At 41.1% G+C, this 16,325-nt stretch overlaps 1 protein-coding gene across 2 annotated transcripts in view; it reads left to right on the top strand.

Annotated features, from left to right (window-relative positions):
* Positions 1–16,325, top strand: part of SS18 (SS18 subunit of BAF chromatin remodeling complex) — an 844,462-nt gene that overhangs the window by 112,384 nt on the left and 715,753 nt on the right. The gene's annotated exons all lie outside the window — the stretch shown is intronic.

The following is a 16,325-nucleotide window of genomic DNA, read 5'->3' as shown; positions in this document are numbered from 1 at the left end:
CTGAGCATATGTGTTTTCAAGTTTTCTTAGTTCCCTCTAAGTTTGATCTAGATTTTTGTGGATCTCACTGAGCGTGCCTACTGTCTTCGAGATTAAGTTACCCCTCAGCCACACCTTGAAGGTTTCCCATACGGTGGCGGCCAACTGCACCGATCCTGCCTTGTGGTCGAAGAATTCATTAATGTCAATTCTCAACGACTCTCATCGAGTCATCTTTCAGCAATGCTGGGGGGATCCTCCATGTTCGTGAGTTTTGTTGCGTGTGTTCTGTCTGTATCGCAATCAGAACCAGCAAATGGTCTGATAGTGTTCGTGGGAGTATTGTACTTTCCTGTAGTCGTGCCACTAATTCTGGCGAACATAGCCAGTAGTCGATAAGTGAACTGGACCCATGGACATACGAATGGAATGGCAACTTTGTGCGATTCTTGTGTGTTGTGGATGAGCGATCCTTTTCTGGCTTAAGGATTGTGTTGAGGTCTCACCTCACCCCCATAGTATTTTGGCATTGCCCACCGGTGCAATAATTGCCACCATTTGCAGGTAGAATTCTAGGGAATCTGTATTTGGACCATATGCGTTGATTATTATCAACTCCAGGCCGTGCATCACACCCCATATAATAACATACCTACCCTCTGCATCTATCTTAGATTTAGACATTTGGAATCCCGTGCGTTTGTGCACAGCTGTTCGGACGCCTCTGGCTTCAGATGTATAGTCTGTTGCAATGCGTATTTGACCCCAGTTATGTGCACATTTTTCAGTCACACTCTTGGTCGCATGGGTTTCTTGTAGGAGTAGGTAGTCTATTTTATGTCTATTTGCATATGCCAATATTTTTCTTGCCTTGATGGGGTTCGCCAGTCCCCTGATGTTCCAGGTCAGGAGCCTCAGTCCCTGGGACTTACTCATTGCTGCCATGTATATTGTTGGTTATTGTCCGCAGTATGCTTTAGAACTGGTTTGAAGTCTCTGCGGGTGCCATGCTCGATAGGTTTTTCTGTCATAAAACTCTTAACTCCCAAACTATCCTTCTCTTCTCATTTTCTGAACTGTATTGGTTGCTCGGCTATGTCTCTAACACTGAATAGTTCTCGACTGTCAACAGGCCAGTCCCCTCCCTCCCTATCTCCCCCCCCCCCCCAACTGGACAGTGTATTCCCATTGATAAACTACAATCTTTGCAACCGTGAGTGGCTCTGCTTTGCCATTTTTTGTCCATGCATCCCAGGTCTCACCTAGGCGCACATGTGCTAAATCTTTGGCGAGTTGGCATGGTTTGTTTGCGTCCTTGTACAGTGTTTCTGTTTTCAATCAGGTGCTGGGTGGTGCCATCTGGTCCTTGTTACCCGAAGCAATCGGGATATTCTGTTCTATATAGCCCATCGCTTCTTCCGCCGACTCAAAAAAGTGAGCCCTTCCGGAGTGTTGAAGATTGAGTTTTGCTGGTAATAGCATAGCGTATGCTATGGACCTCTCCCTAAGTGCTTTCTTGACATGATCGAATGTACGACGGGCTGTCTGTACACCAGTGGAGAAATCTGGCTAGATATGGATCCTTGCGGAATCGTAAGTTAGTGATCCTTTTTCACAGGATAGACATAGGATGAGGTCCCTATCCTGGTAATTGAGTAGGCGTGCAATGACCGTGGGTGGCGGCGCACCGGGTTTGGGCTCCAGACCCAGGGATCTGTGGGCCCCCTCTATAAGGAACTGTTGAGAAAAATTGGCGTCTGGGAAGATCGTGCGCAGCACCCCCTCTATGTATGATTCCATGAGCACATTCAGTGTTTTTTCCGCCAGGCCAACCACCCTTATGTTATTGCGCCGGGATCGCGACTCTAAATCTTCACATTTGGAATGGACTAACTTCAGGGTCTTTTTTATCTCGGCAATGTCCTTTGCGTGCGTTGTTGAGGTGTCCTCCAGTGTACCTATCGGGGTTTCCGCCTCCGATACTCTAGCATTTACAGCCTGTAGGTCTGATCTGATGGATGTAATATTGCTGACTGTCATCCAGCCTGCTATTGACTGCTGCAAATCCTGCCTGCGGTGCTGCCATGTAAGGATCAGTGTTGGGTCCGATCAATGGTGTGGCACAGGACGTGCTCGCCTGTGTGGAGCCCACGTTATCGCCTTCCATGTTGAGATTGGTGAAGGCGCCCATGGGGCCTTTGTTAGGACCCTTGTCGCCCCTTGGTGTTTCCTGGATTAGCTGGGACTAAGGGCTCTATTCTTGATTTGCTGCTGATATAGGCGTGCTATAAGGTTCTGGAGCTCAGAAATTCCCTATTTCGACAGGTGGCACTGAACCTTGATTGGTCATGCATTGTTTGCTTTCCCCAATTGTCTGTCTTGCTGAGGTGTGCACTGATTCTTTCTATGTTACCAGGAATCGAGGCTGTAGATGGTATATTATCCGATATATATGGACCGTCAGCCCCCTGCCCTCTTTGAGTGATGTTAGGGAAAGTGCTGGTAGGAAGTGGGGACTGCCAAATATCCCTCCGTTTAATGAGGTTCTACTGTGTATCTTTGTATAAGATTCAGTTTGAGTGTCTATGGGGAAGTTGCTCGGGTCCCGTAATGAGCTGTGTTTAAAGTCCCTCTCCCCGCAATGCAGCATGGCCCAGGGCCTTTCTCAACTCTCCGATAGCGATCCGCAGGTGGGGGCAGGCTTGAAGGAGTCAACCCAGCAGGGCGCGCTCATCTTCGCCACAACACCTCCCTTCCTGCAGGAGCCCGGGGAGGCATCGGGGTCGGATCTCTAATCCCGCCGCTCCGCCCGGCCGTACGCTCGCACATCAGCGCACCCGGCGGGCCTGGGGGAGGGGTGAGGGGGACCGTCATTGGGTCTATGCGGTGCCATATACACCGCGCCTCTGCTGTCTCCGGCGCGGGTGTCGGCGCTAGCCCACAGTCACTGTTTCTGTTCGACCGTACCCCAATGCCTCCTAATCTTCGGTGGTCACCCCACCCACGCAGCCTCCTTTTGTAACAGTGGGTGCTCTGGTATCATACTCCCCAGGCGTATCGCAGAGTTCCTCACCCCGCCAGGCCGCCTCTATGTGGGGGATGGGTGGGATGGCGAACTTCCCCGCTGTCTCTCGTCTCGGCTGCGCCGTGTCCCCACGGCGTCCAGGTTCACTGGGTTTTCGGCCACGCAGCTGGATGGTGGTAGTCTGTGGTCCCCAGGTCTTCTGTCTCTAGTTGCCGTTCTGCTTTCCACGTAGTCGCCCTAACTCGCAGGATTTCTTGATTCAGGATATATATAATAGCACAGCTCTCAGACTAGGCAGCCATCTTAGATGGCGTCCTACAGCGCCCCCCTCCTTTAGTTTATTTTGATAGGCAGGGAATTCCTTGTCATGGCAGGGAAAGTAAGGTGTTTATCAAACCCTTTGAGTTAATAAAATGGCATCTTTTGAAAAACCTTCACAAAGTTGTCCGCCTCATGTTTATGACCCCTCACAGAGCCCCCCCTCTCGAGACTTGTGGAACTTGATTATTTTGTTTTTTTGCACCCTTTTGGAACTTTGTGTTGGAACTGTTGAAGGAACCGCCTTCAACCAGTTGAGAAACTATACCCCTTATTCACATTATCTTGGGTTTAGAATGTAAGGGTCCGGTTAGGATTTCGGACACAGAACAGAGAACTCTTTTCCTTTGGTACAGTCTGACATTGACATCCTTTAGTTTCATTATGGCAGGGAAACCCCACATAGTAATAGGACGAGATGGGTCTTTCTCCAACCCTCTTTTCTGTTATCGGTCAACACAATGCCCTAGTGCCCGAATCTTACTCCTGATTCCTTGCACACTGCAGAAACTGGTGTCAGACCTTTCTGATGACGCATCAGTCCTTGTAAATGTAGTGGAATATGCCTGTTGCAATAATATATTGGTGGCTGGGCTGACTGTATACTGACTATATTGAAAACGTGATACTTTGTTTTCTCAGGCCAATTTTTATTTTTCAATCACTGGGCTTACCATTGAAAGGGCCCATAGAGCGCTAACGAGGAGACTGCCACCTGGCGCCCTGCCAAAGCCATTAATCTCTAAGGCGCTTAATTGCAAAGATAGATGCCATTTGATCAAGACCGGGCATGATTAGAAGAGGAAACGTGGTCCTGGCGGTGTTCCCGGATTACACAGCACGTTTACAGAAAGAACTGACATTATTACTATTAAACTCTGGTTGTGCCAACTCCAAATCAAGTACATGCTAATGTAATCATCGAGACTGAAGATTATTTATCAAGGTAACTCTTAAGGTAGTCTTAAATACTCTTGAAGATACAGACCAATGGCTGGAACACTAATCTGCGAGTATCTCAAAAAAAGGAGCAGAAATAAACGAGCATTGAGATCTAATGACAATCGCATGACCCACACGAAATTCGGCAAACGTGGATGAGCTCTGCCCAATTCAAAATCCATTACTGGTTGAACTCTATACCTGGCTTTCATAAAACCCTTCTGCTTCTCTTATGCCTTCAAAGTAGGGTCTGGATTCATGCTGCTGGTTACAACGAACCTACCTGATCTCACCAAAGCATGATTTGGCATTTAGTGTGGTGTGTGTATATATGCCCCCCCCCCCCCGAAGGCACATGTAGACTCTGGTGACTAAGTTCTCGTTCATAGAAGTGGGAATAACTGTTAACGGTACCCTCGTATATGGTTGCAAGCCCATTGTAGTGCTAGGTGCAGAACTGTAGTTATCTTGCTGTTATCGGTGCTTGTTTGAATTCTGCTTTTTGTTTAGTTCAAAAGACTATGTTGTTGTTGGTGCAGGGCAAATGGAGACAGCTGAGTTAGTCTGGTTGTGCAGCAAGGAGGTTATGCAACACTTTTCTCATCGAACAGTTGGGTGAAAAGTTCATTATTCCCTATAGAGTTAGCATTACATATGTGATTTGCTATGAATACAGGGTTCGAAATTGAGGGGAGCTGGGAGCTATTTAACTCCTTCGTCTAGCCTAGGAGAGCCTGGTTAGCTAGAAAACAGGAGCTGCTTTTGGCTCCCCATGTCAGTTGCTGCTTTACAACCTACATATGTGAGATTCAATTTGAGAATGCTAATGAAGATGAAGATGAATGAGAAAATGTTTAAAGTGTGCATCTCATGTGGAAGTTAAATTGAAGGTGTACTGGGTTACTGGCTCCTGCTTCCCTCGGAGTTGCTCCTGCCAACTGGGTGATGCCGGACACCCAGGAGCTGATTTCAGCTCATCCTCATTGAATCTCAATTTCGAACCATGTGAATATATTTTTTTAAAACACTTTATTAAGTTTGCAATGAACAAAAACTACCAATAAAGTAAACAATGTCTCACAGTAAAGCGTCACAACTTAATTTACAGAACAATATAAGCATCGTACATCTTCAATCTGTCATAATAGCTTTATCCTGCGAAACATAACAGCAAACTGACAAATATACACAGAACAACACAAGAGACAACACAACCTGGGACACTTGAGAACAAAATAGTTAGATCAAAAGGAACCGGGACAATCTTATTTTAAGACCAAATCGATGTCTATAGCATTACTACATGAAATGCGTTTGACTTGGGAGATTCAGAAATATTTGCTCACAGTTTGGACTGGGCAGAGAGATGGCTCGGCCTATCCCAGAGAAGTGTTGATATGGAACTCTGGTGACATACTGTTTGAGTATAAACATACATAAGGATAATGCTGAGGATAGGATAATGTAGGCCATAGGTAGAATTTAGGGGGAGGGAGTCTGTACAGTTAACGCAAATACCCGAAATAACGCTGCTGTTTTTTTCCTCCGAGTATTTAAGATATCTGCCTTGCACAGAGAAGCGCTCTGGATTTGAGATGGGAGCCGTAAATTGTACTTTAGACCCAACCCTAGATTGCTCTGTTTGAAAGTTTGGTAGGCAGAAGGTTTGTTAAGGGAGAACCTTGAGAGTAAAATATAACCCCTGGTTAAAGTTTGTATGCTTAATGCCAGCAGTGCTGCACTGATTAAACTACGTGTTATAATATTACTAGACAGATATCTTTTTTGTATAGAATCTATCATTTAAGATATTTCTAATGTGGTCTCCACTGTTTCCATAACTATTTCAGTCAAACCTCTATTTTCACAGCCCAATATAGTCCTTAAACACACGTTCTCTTTGAAGCTAAGATTTCGAGAGCTGTATTGATCCTTGTTGGGTTTTGATAATCTATGGGGTAATTTACGCCAAACAGTACATAAAAAGCATAGTGCAAGTCACTTATAAATTCTGTGACTACACATGCCACGCATCTGTTTATGACCCTTGTACTATTATATTTCAGGGAGTATTGTGGTGTTTGGCTCCTACCCTTCTAAAGCTGTGCAAAAACAGAAGCCTTTGTTCACTGGCTACTTTTCATTCTACAGAGGTGAACCTTGCCCTTAAAAACGTTTATGCTAGCGGAGCGAGCAGAGTGCAGGGAGCGTTGTGGTCTTTGGGTTTTAGGGAGTTTGGCTCTGCTGTGACGAGTTTGCTTTCTAGAACCAGTCGCCTCTAAGCTCTTAAATCCCCCACAACCTGTATTATCTGCTCTGCATAGCCCCTTTGGACTCCACTAATGTGGTAAGAGTGCTTCCAATATTTATACAATTCCATCTGAGTATTTGATTGTTTAATAATGACGGATCTTGTCCTGTGAGCAGCTTATACTATTTTTGTTTGGCAATTTCTATCAACTGGTCCACTCTAACCGAAACTGAGATAATTCGGGAGACTGTATCTCTTTCGACAAACTCAGTTGTGTGTCACACCATCTGACAATCTGTGCAATTTTCATGCTGTGAAGGCATTCAGTATTACTTTCAACATCGCAAGTGAGAATCGCGCTAATGAAACTGTGCCTAAAGAGCCTTTCATTTCCGACTGGCACTACATGAATGGTGTAAATCCGAATTCATCTTTTTTGCTATAACTTCAGGTCCTTGCCTGATTCCGTAGGAGAAACTGCGGTCTCAATAGCCTTTGATCTCTTATGGATTATACCTGGGAAAAATACTTTGACTTAACTATACTGAATAAGAATAATCAACCGTTGCAACAAGGTAGCAGGAGAAACTGTGGGTTTTGGTACCTTTGATCTCGTTTTAACATTTCTCATTCAACCACTGCAGAAAGCGCTCATTTTATACCTGTTGGAGGAGAGGATGCGGGCCCTGGAGCCTTTGATCTCTTGCTGCGTGGGCTCATTTCACCAGGAGAAAGAGCCCCTGTGCGTATTCTTGAACTGCTCTACTGTTCTTACTGCGTCTTGTGGGTTTGTCTTTGTGCACAGTGACGTTGGAGTCTTGGCGTAGAACTACAACCATAATAAGAAGCTGTTTGTAATTAATATAGTTTTGATACTCTTGAAATTCTTCATTTATCCAGCGCAGAAAGCACTCTGTTGATCCTCGCGGCAGTAGACCTCTGTGCCTTTGATTTCTTGCTGGGTGGCAGTAAACCATCAGGTGAAAGAGCTCCCGTTTTGACTTATGAACTGTTTGGCTGTTCTAGGAGTGTCTCTGGGTACTGTGCTGTTGGTTGTGCTCTGGAGCCATTAAAGCACATTTCAACCTAAATAAGTTGTTGCTTGCAATCACTGTAGTTTGGTGAGGATAATTTCGCTATAAACCTTAATTTGGGTTTAACAAACAATTATATAGCTTGCTGCTCACTTTCCGATTCACCTATAAAAGTGTATCTTTTTCATTTATATGACTGTGTCCAATGCAATCTCAGTGCCTTATTGCATGCGAAAGCACTCCAAGGTTAGTTAAACTTGCACACATAGTTGTTGTGGCTTAGACCCTTTCATGTTAAACAATTTCATCAAATTAATTAACTCATTGCGTTTCTTCAGTTGTATAATTAACTGATTTAATAGATTGTTGTATCTTCTCAACTTGAGTTCTAGATAAATTATTATAAATTATCAAAAAATAGGAAAGATATGAACTCCATGGTGGTTGGCCTGAGAAGTGGAAAGAGCCTGCAAGAACAGGGCTCTCGCAACCGCAAACTAAATATGAACTCGCATGTTAAAGTAAGTTCTGCTAATAATAACTGTATGCCTACATCTGATAACATCATGAGCTGTGCTAACTCCAATAATGATAAAGTTATATCAAATTTGATTCCAAGTAAAAATTCCAATATTCTTGTGAATAAAAACGCTGAAGAGGGTATTGCTACAACTCCTTGTAAAGAATCACTTGATGTAAGTATTCTCCCATGGGCTACTAGTCGAAATGGAAAACAACTGGGGACGTTGCAGACTAACCCGAGTGTAAATCCTCCTCATATTGAAGACTCCTCCTGTTCCTCCTACTCATGTAGATCGGGAGTGCCTTCTGAAATGTGCGACAATTTGATTTCTGAAGTTTCAATATTGGCACCCGTAATATCAAGTAAACCGCAGAAGCGAATCCGCTTATCTTTTGGGAACTTTTACAGCACGCCCATATTTCCATGCAATGATTGATGAAGCAGGTTTATATAATAAGACCAATGTATTTTTCAATGGTTTAAAGGCCCCAGCTTCTTCCAATTGAAACACTCAACAAGCCCTGCACACATTGTTGCCCCTTCACATGATTTCATTTATACAATAAGATCACCTTTGAATGACAAAGGAGAAAGGGGCTATGATCATAGGGAACTGATTCCAACCCCTGTAAATGAAAACTTTGAAATTAAAAATCAATCACAAATTGACATTTGCTCTTTTCCCGTACTCAATAGAATTTGGAACCTATTAGAGGCCATGACGCGACACAATGTGAGCTACGCGAAGTCGGATCCACCTTAATTGATATGATGGCCAAGATTAACATACTTGAAGGGTTTATTCTTGCCTGTGACGCAGATATTCCTAGAAATAAGGATACTTTGGGAGAAAAAGTTTGCAAGGTATCTGTAGCCTCTCAAACTAAACCGGGATTGTATAAATCAATGTTCAAAAACTACCTAGGGATAGTCCATTGAATGAGCATGGAGTTGACATCTGGCAAATGGTAAAATCGATCATACACAAATTAACAATGATGGAAATGCAAAAACTATTATCATCATTAGATACTAATCCTCTCTCAAGTCACGTAGATACCAAAGTGCCTCTGATACAAGCTGATTCAAATTATTCATCACCGAATAGTCCAACTCCTTTGGTAGATCTCTTAGTGTAGAAACAAACGAAACTAGAACAAGAGTTAACTATTCTATGGCCTTATCTGAAACTATGAACTCCCCTCCACAAAAGACGCTAAACCCGCATAGGATTGGATGTAAGGAAAGCAAGGCTAGGAGAAAGGCATCCAGGGGCTCCAATAAACTAAAAAGAAATTAAAAACATGCAGGCTGCCAAAATTCATGGCCACAACTCCACAATTAAAAACGTGCAAAATGTGTCCTTGGAAAATCAAACTGATGAACCGGACAAAAAGGTGACACTGATTCCAATTTGAATAGTTCTGTCATATCTGAGATTATAGAAAGTGAGGATAGTAACAAAGAAATCAAATGAATGTCCACTCCATATAAGGGAAAAATCCAGAACAAACAAAAGAATTCTCGAGTTGATCTAATGCCATTACCAATACATCTCATCAATGGCGATGAGGGCATCAAACAAACAAACCTGTCACTCTTCTTTGTCATTGTGGAGAAAAAATATAGCAATGTCGGCCTGACCTCCCCTGCTGTTTCTAACAGTATGGATAAGAAACCTGCCCAAAAACCAATAGTCGTTACCGAGAAAACCAAAGAGTCTTGCCTGGCACCTTCATCTCTACCAACATCGTCTCTGGTACCACCATCGTTACCTATTTCGTCCAATAATCTGCCTTCCAATTAATCAAGAAAATGCTTTAAATTTGGAAAGTTATTCTATAATGGGATGGGAGAGTACATTTGAAATTAATGGGAGAGGTAGAATAAATAGATCATTCCTGATGGAGTTATTCAACAAATTCAGTCTTTAAGATCATTAGAATCAGATGACATTGAGTGTGTTACTCTACCGCAAACTAACAACAACCGTATGTTTTGTGATTATCACTTAATTATAATTTAAATTAATTTATAAACAGCGTCACAATCTGGAGATTCTGGGATACAAGGTAATCAATATTGAATCACTGGAGGATGGTAAAGCATTCATAGCATTTCAAGCGGAACCACCTGAGGTCAAGGCAGAGAGAAATCACATGGCTAACTCGGGTATAACCTCAACTGAATTAATTGAAACTCTATGAACAATTGCAAATAATGCAAGTCCGGATTGGTCATGGGTAGAACTTGCTTTAAAAACCTTGAGGGCTTACCCAATTTTAGCAGTGATTCGATCAAGATTATCTCATGGAATGCTTGTGGCTCAAAAAATCTGAATTCCTGGTTTTAGGATACAAAACAGCTAAAAATAGCGAGAGTATCAAAACCATGATGTCGTCACATTTCCAATTACATGGATACAAACCATATACATGCGCTGCTTTGCGAGCCGTTAATTGTAGATCTCGTGGTGGATTAGCGATAACTAGGAACCTTCAAAGTAAAAACAAACTTATTCTTCTGATGGATGGATTGTTAGCCATTAAAATCGAACTAATGTAAAATGCCAAAGCACCTATATTATTCCTTAGTATCTATTGGAACCCATTGAAATACACATTACTAGAGTTTCAACACAGAGTCTCGGATATTTTGGAACAATGGGTCATTGATCATTCCAACTATGAAATAATTATGGGTGGTGATTTCAACTCTAATTGCTTAGAGGATCTTAAAATAAATAATGGCTATTTACCTGGACACTTTGCTACTAAATCCTCACAAAGGGGAATGAAATGGGACTCTTATCTCTTGCAATGGGACTTGGTGCAATTAGATTTAAACAATACTGATCCCTTTCCGAATTACACTTGGCATCGAGGTTGCTACCACTCTACCGTAGACTATTTCTATGTATCCTCTAACATCAGATCCAGTTGCGGCCCTGTGAATATTGTGAACCCTGTTGTGTACCATCTTGAAATGGTAATTTTGACTAAAACACTAACTTTTGAAATAAATCCCTTGAAACGGACCGTCCTGGTGTCTGTTAAATGGAATAATAAACTAACCATGTTATTCTCCAAGCTATTTAAAAATGGAAATTCTCTTCTCTGAAGTCCTAACTAATCAAAATCTTCATCAAAACCAAAGGGGAAATGTATTATCCGAAATTATGTTTTATTGCCTGAAAATAACTGTTGTCATAAATAAATCAAGACCTGTTAAATCAAAAAAGCATGGCTATAAAACTGAAGTTGCACAACTCAAAACTGACGAGAACAGAAAAGTCAGAGCTCTTCTTAAACGGGACTTTACTGTTAATACAGAGAGGGGAAGAGATTAATTATTCAAACCCACAAAAATCTCCTAAAATCAGTTGGGATAAACATCCACACAAAAGACAACCGAAATTGTAATAAAAACTCAAGAGCATTTTGGTCAACCATGAATCGGACCATTGGTAATAGACTGGATGATCGAGAATCACACATCTCTGAGGTAGTTTGGGTACAATTCTTCGAAGAGAAATACAAGCTACCACATCAATTTGAGGGTATAACCCCTGTGAATACTTAAGCATTCGTGACTTATGTCCTTGGAATAAAGATGATATTCTATGGGCCATAAGCAAACTCAACTCCTCGAGAGCACCAGGTCCAGATGGCATTCCATCATACGTGATCAAAAAAGATCCTAATCTATGGGTCTTGATTCTAAAATAAAATTTGATTTAATCTTCAGCACATCATCTATCCCGAAAACTTGGTCTCAATCGCTTGACCTATAGCCTCGACAGACGCATCTGAAGTATTTTCATATCTGATCTTGAGGGAGCTCGAGAAGTCTTGATCCTATCAAATACTCTTGCTTCCAAGTTGGTCTCTGAAAAATGATGGGTACTCCATTAAATGCTTCAATTTTGGCATATCTTTTGGAAACGTGCCCCATTGATAGCATCCCTTGACTTGACCTCCACATTTGATTCCGTCATTCGTCAAGTTCTGTGGAACAAATTGAGGATGGGAATTCCGACTAGATTAGTACAGCTGATAGCTTCTTTATACCATGAAACCATATACAGATTTAGATTAATTCACGAGGGATCATTAACTAGGGCTGTTCAGACTGCTACTGAAGTCAAACAGGGATGTTGTTTAGCCTCTATGCTATTCAATCTATACTTAAGTGATATCGATGATATCTGGACCACAAGAAAATCTCATTGGTGAGACTGGGTAAATTGAGAATTCACTGGCTCGTTTTCGCAGATGACTTCATTTTCTTTGACAGGACCCCTATGAGCTTGCAAATTAAATTGGAAATATTTACGCAATATTATCTAAACAACAACCTTAAAGCTAATGCTAGCAAATCAAAAATCATAGTCTACACTGGACCAAAGAAGCTTAAAACATTTAAATAGATCCTAGGTTCTGAAACAATTGAAAAGGTTCCCGTCTTCCGTTACTTGGGTAACAACCCCTGCAATTCTGTTTCGAAGCAGATGTGGAAAGATTCTTTGGAAACAAAATTCTGACCTTGACTATCTCAAATTAAATGTCTATTCTTGAAACTTTGCATGTTTTCACTACTTCCTATCATTGAATACTATACAATGAAGATCAAGCCCATCCTACTTTATGGTTTAGACATGTGTCTGATGGACTTACATGAATTTTTAAACTCACTACAGGTTCGGTTATGGAAAGGAGTTCTCAGTTTTGCCAAGTCTCTGCCCAACGTACTGATAAGACATAAGTTAGGCCTGGTATCACTGTTGTCCAGATTTGACTGGAGACAACTCTTCAATTACTCCAAAATGGTTAGCCCCCCAAAAAATTATCTATATGAAGACATCAATGTGGTGATTAAAGATAAATCCGTTAAATCAATTAATACATTTAGTCAGCTAATGCGAGGTCTACTTGACGACATTGATTCCACTGAGGACGATCTAATTAATAGCCCAGAGAACACTAAAAGAAATAGTATACGTATAACTGGATTAAAACTATAAACTGTTTCAGTAAGTATTCATTACATAAAAAATATGCCTGTTATCCTAGAAAGAGGAAAACAATAGTTACATCAAATGCTTTCCTTGCAGGAAATTAAGAGCACTATATATGCGATTTTGCTTCAATCACTTCCCTTCGTGAGAAAGATCAAAGCACTGAGGTAGTAATGAAAGTATGAGTATTGACCCCTGTTGTCTGTTCTGTCAATTGCCTACTGAAACTCTAAAACACTGGATATTAGTATGCCCGTACTTTGACACCCACAGATTACAGCTTCTTGGAGAAAATCTCTCAATTAAAACTAAATTCTATCTTGATTTGTTATGGTCAAGATTGATGTAAGATGATGATTTCTTGCTAATTCTGTCTCATTTTTTAAAATGCATCAATTCCCAATTGTAAATTGATTTTACTGAGTTACAGCGGCATAGATTTGTCAAAGGCTTAAGAAATGCCCGTATAGGTTTATTAATCATTGCATGTGATTTAATCAACATCTTGGATACTAGTCCTAAATTATTTTTTTATTCAATTTTGCAATGGAAATATAAATTGTTGAGGCACCCTTATCCGATGCAATTTAAAATGAAATGCTATACAAGGCATAAATTAGTTTTAAAAAATTGATTAGCAGAGATTACTAATTAAAATGTTCTTGATTAGCAAACAAACCCATTTGTTTAGCAATGTTGTTCTAATATGTTTGTCACCAGAAGTTATTTGTACCCAAGACATAAAATGAGCAACAATGCAGCATTTTTGTGTACCACTGAAGTAAGACATTTGTGAAATGAGTCAGGCCTTGCAAATTCTTTAAAATTCTGCTAAACCTGCAGGTCGAGTAACTTTGTTTACCTACCCGATCTAAGCAAAATTCACTCGACCCATGGCAACGGATGACACAAAATGTAAATGCGCTTTCTGCAAAATGGTGCATATCACCACAAACCCACTATCTTTGGCACGCTGCTGCCACACACAGGCCAGCCATGCACAGTGATACTTTTATTTGGCATTTACTGCAAACAGAGTAAATGTTAAAAACATTTTCAAACATCCTCTCCAAATGGTACCGTTTCCAAAAATCTACTTGACTTTGCGGGCCGTGGACGAGTGTCTGTAAAATGTAAAAGGTTAGCTACATGAATGGACACAAATAGAAATTCTAAAAAAGGTTCTGAAAATAGCTTGGCCAGCTGTCTCCTGCAGGTGCTAATATGTCATGCAATCCTAATCCCAGAGCAAAACTCTGGAGGCTTACTACAGTGCATGGTATATTGCATTAGATTTGTAGATGTACAGACTGGATGGAACTATTAATCACTACTTTTGTGTATTTCTGTAAACATCTAATTATCTTGGTGTATTCATTATGTAAGAGGAAAGAAAGTAAGAAACTACGCAGATTGGATGGCATAGCAGTCAGAGAACTGGCCAAACTAGGTGGAATATTCTAGTTTGCGGCTATCTCACTTTCAGGGTAGCTGGTATAACGGAACAGGGTGATTAGATAGAATGTCAATAAGTATGGGATCAGCTCATGGGTTGATCACCAGTTGCACAGATGCATGCAACCAGAAAGTCCCAGAACTAGGCTTGCCGTTAAAGGCATTTGACTGTCTGATGTACATTTTTAAAAGTGTTCATTTGTCAATAAGATGCATCTTCCCTAACAAAATTAAATATAGTTGACAGAGATTTAGATACAAACCTAAACTTTACTGTAAAGCATGGAGACAATGCAGTGAACGCATACTGGTTTTCCCCAGACAGTTAGCTTAGTAAAAGTATCATCCCAATTTACTTCTGATTTGCGATAAATAGAGAAAGAATAGGAAATCTGGCCTAGCACTCCCATTTGAGTGGAGGAGATGATTACGGCTGCACTCCCTCCCTCCATAGCCCCTTTTCACAGAGGAAAAAAGGGTGCAGCGAGAGCCCTGAGGACAAGAGACAAATGCAGGGTGAGCTGTGCTTTCATTGAACAGGGTAACTTAAATAGCTAGTTTTGCTACACAAGTGTCAATTTAATTAGCAAACCTACTGAATTGCGTAGCCAATTGCTATGTGACAATGCTCATTTTAAGCCTTGCTATATCTGGTATATAATGATTATGTACTGTAAATAACATTTTATTTAAATTATTTTAACATTTAAACTATCCAAATGTAATTAACTGTAAAAAAAAATGCATCAAAATATTTCCTTTATTTTGACACAATTTGGATATTTCATTTGATAAAACATGATGTAATGTGATAATTTGTATGTAATTGATTATGAAACGTTCTAAAACTTGCAAAAGTTGTTTTTTCAACTATATACAAAAAATTTACTTCATTTCATGTAAGCATCCAAATGGTCTGACATACTGCACCCGACACCTTCCTCAAATCCAAAAATGCTGTTCTGACACCTAGTCCTGTACTGTTTCCACATTTCAAAAATACTTTGTCCTCTGCACCTAACCTTAGATCAAATGACCTACCCTTCTCCTCCTCCCTTGCCTCTTTTTTGTCCTTTTTCATACTGCCTTGTGCATGCCGAATGTTTGTCTTTTCATTAGTAGTGGTGCTTTTATGCAGTCTTGACAATGCTCTTGTATCCCTTTTGTAGCCCATTCTCTACCCTTATAATCACTTCAGTCCTCTCTCAGCCAGACCTTGTATCTAGCTCCTCTATCAGTCAAATCTGATTGTAAAGGCTCTTGAACGGTGCCTCTGGAGTATGGGCTTTTCAGACGTTCTTCCCCTGTCCTTTGCTCCTTCATTAGCTTTTGTAGATGCACAGCATATGTAATATAATAAAATGTGTGCTGTGTTCGGCGTGATTAGAGCTCTATCAACATTTGTAGAAGACACAGCCTGTTTACCTCATTCTATGTTCTTGTTTCTGGCACCAGAGAAATGCTGGCATCAAGAAATACCAAAAAGAGCGCTCCATCCAAATAATTGTTAATGGCTGCAGTTCTCCAGCTTTTCCATTCTCGCCGGTTTGGACTAGAAATTGTTTCGATAGTATGAGCACACCACTGAAATTTGATGTTTGAGGCTTAACTTGTTTAAACAAGCACTGTCACTTTATTCTTCACCTGTAATTGGAAGTCTCACTTTGGTAATGTAATGTGCCGCCAACCCAACCCCTCGACAAAATTCTTGCATCGTGTGTGTGGCGACCTTCCACTCAAGGAGTCTTCTTCCAAGAAGCATAGTGCCTCTCTGTAATGGT

This window comes from Ambystoma mexicanum, chromosome 5q (genome assembly GCF_040938575.1).
Source record: "Ambystoma mexicanum isolate Mex_15411 chromosome 5q, UKY_AmexF1_1, whole genome shotgun sequence".
NCBI lineage: Eukaryota > Metazoa > Chordata > Amphibia > Caudata > Ambystomatidae > Ambystoma > Ambystoma mexicanum.
This window is presented reverse-complemented; position numbering and strand designations above follow the sequence as displayed.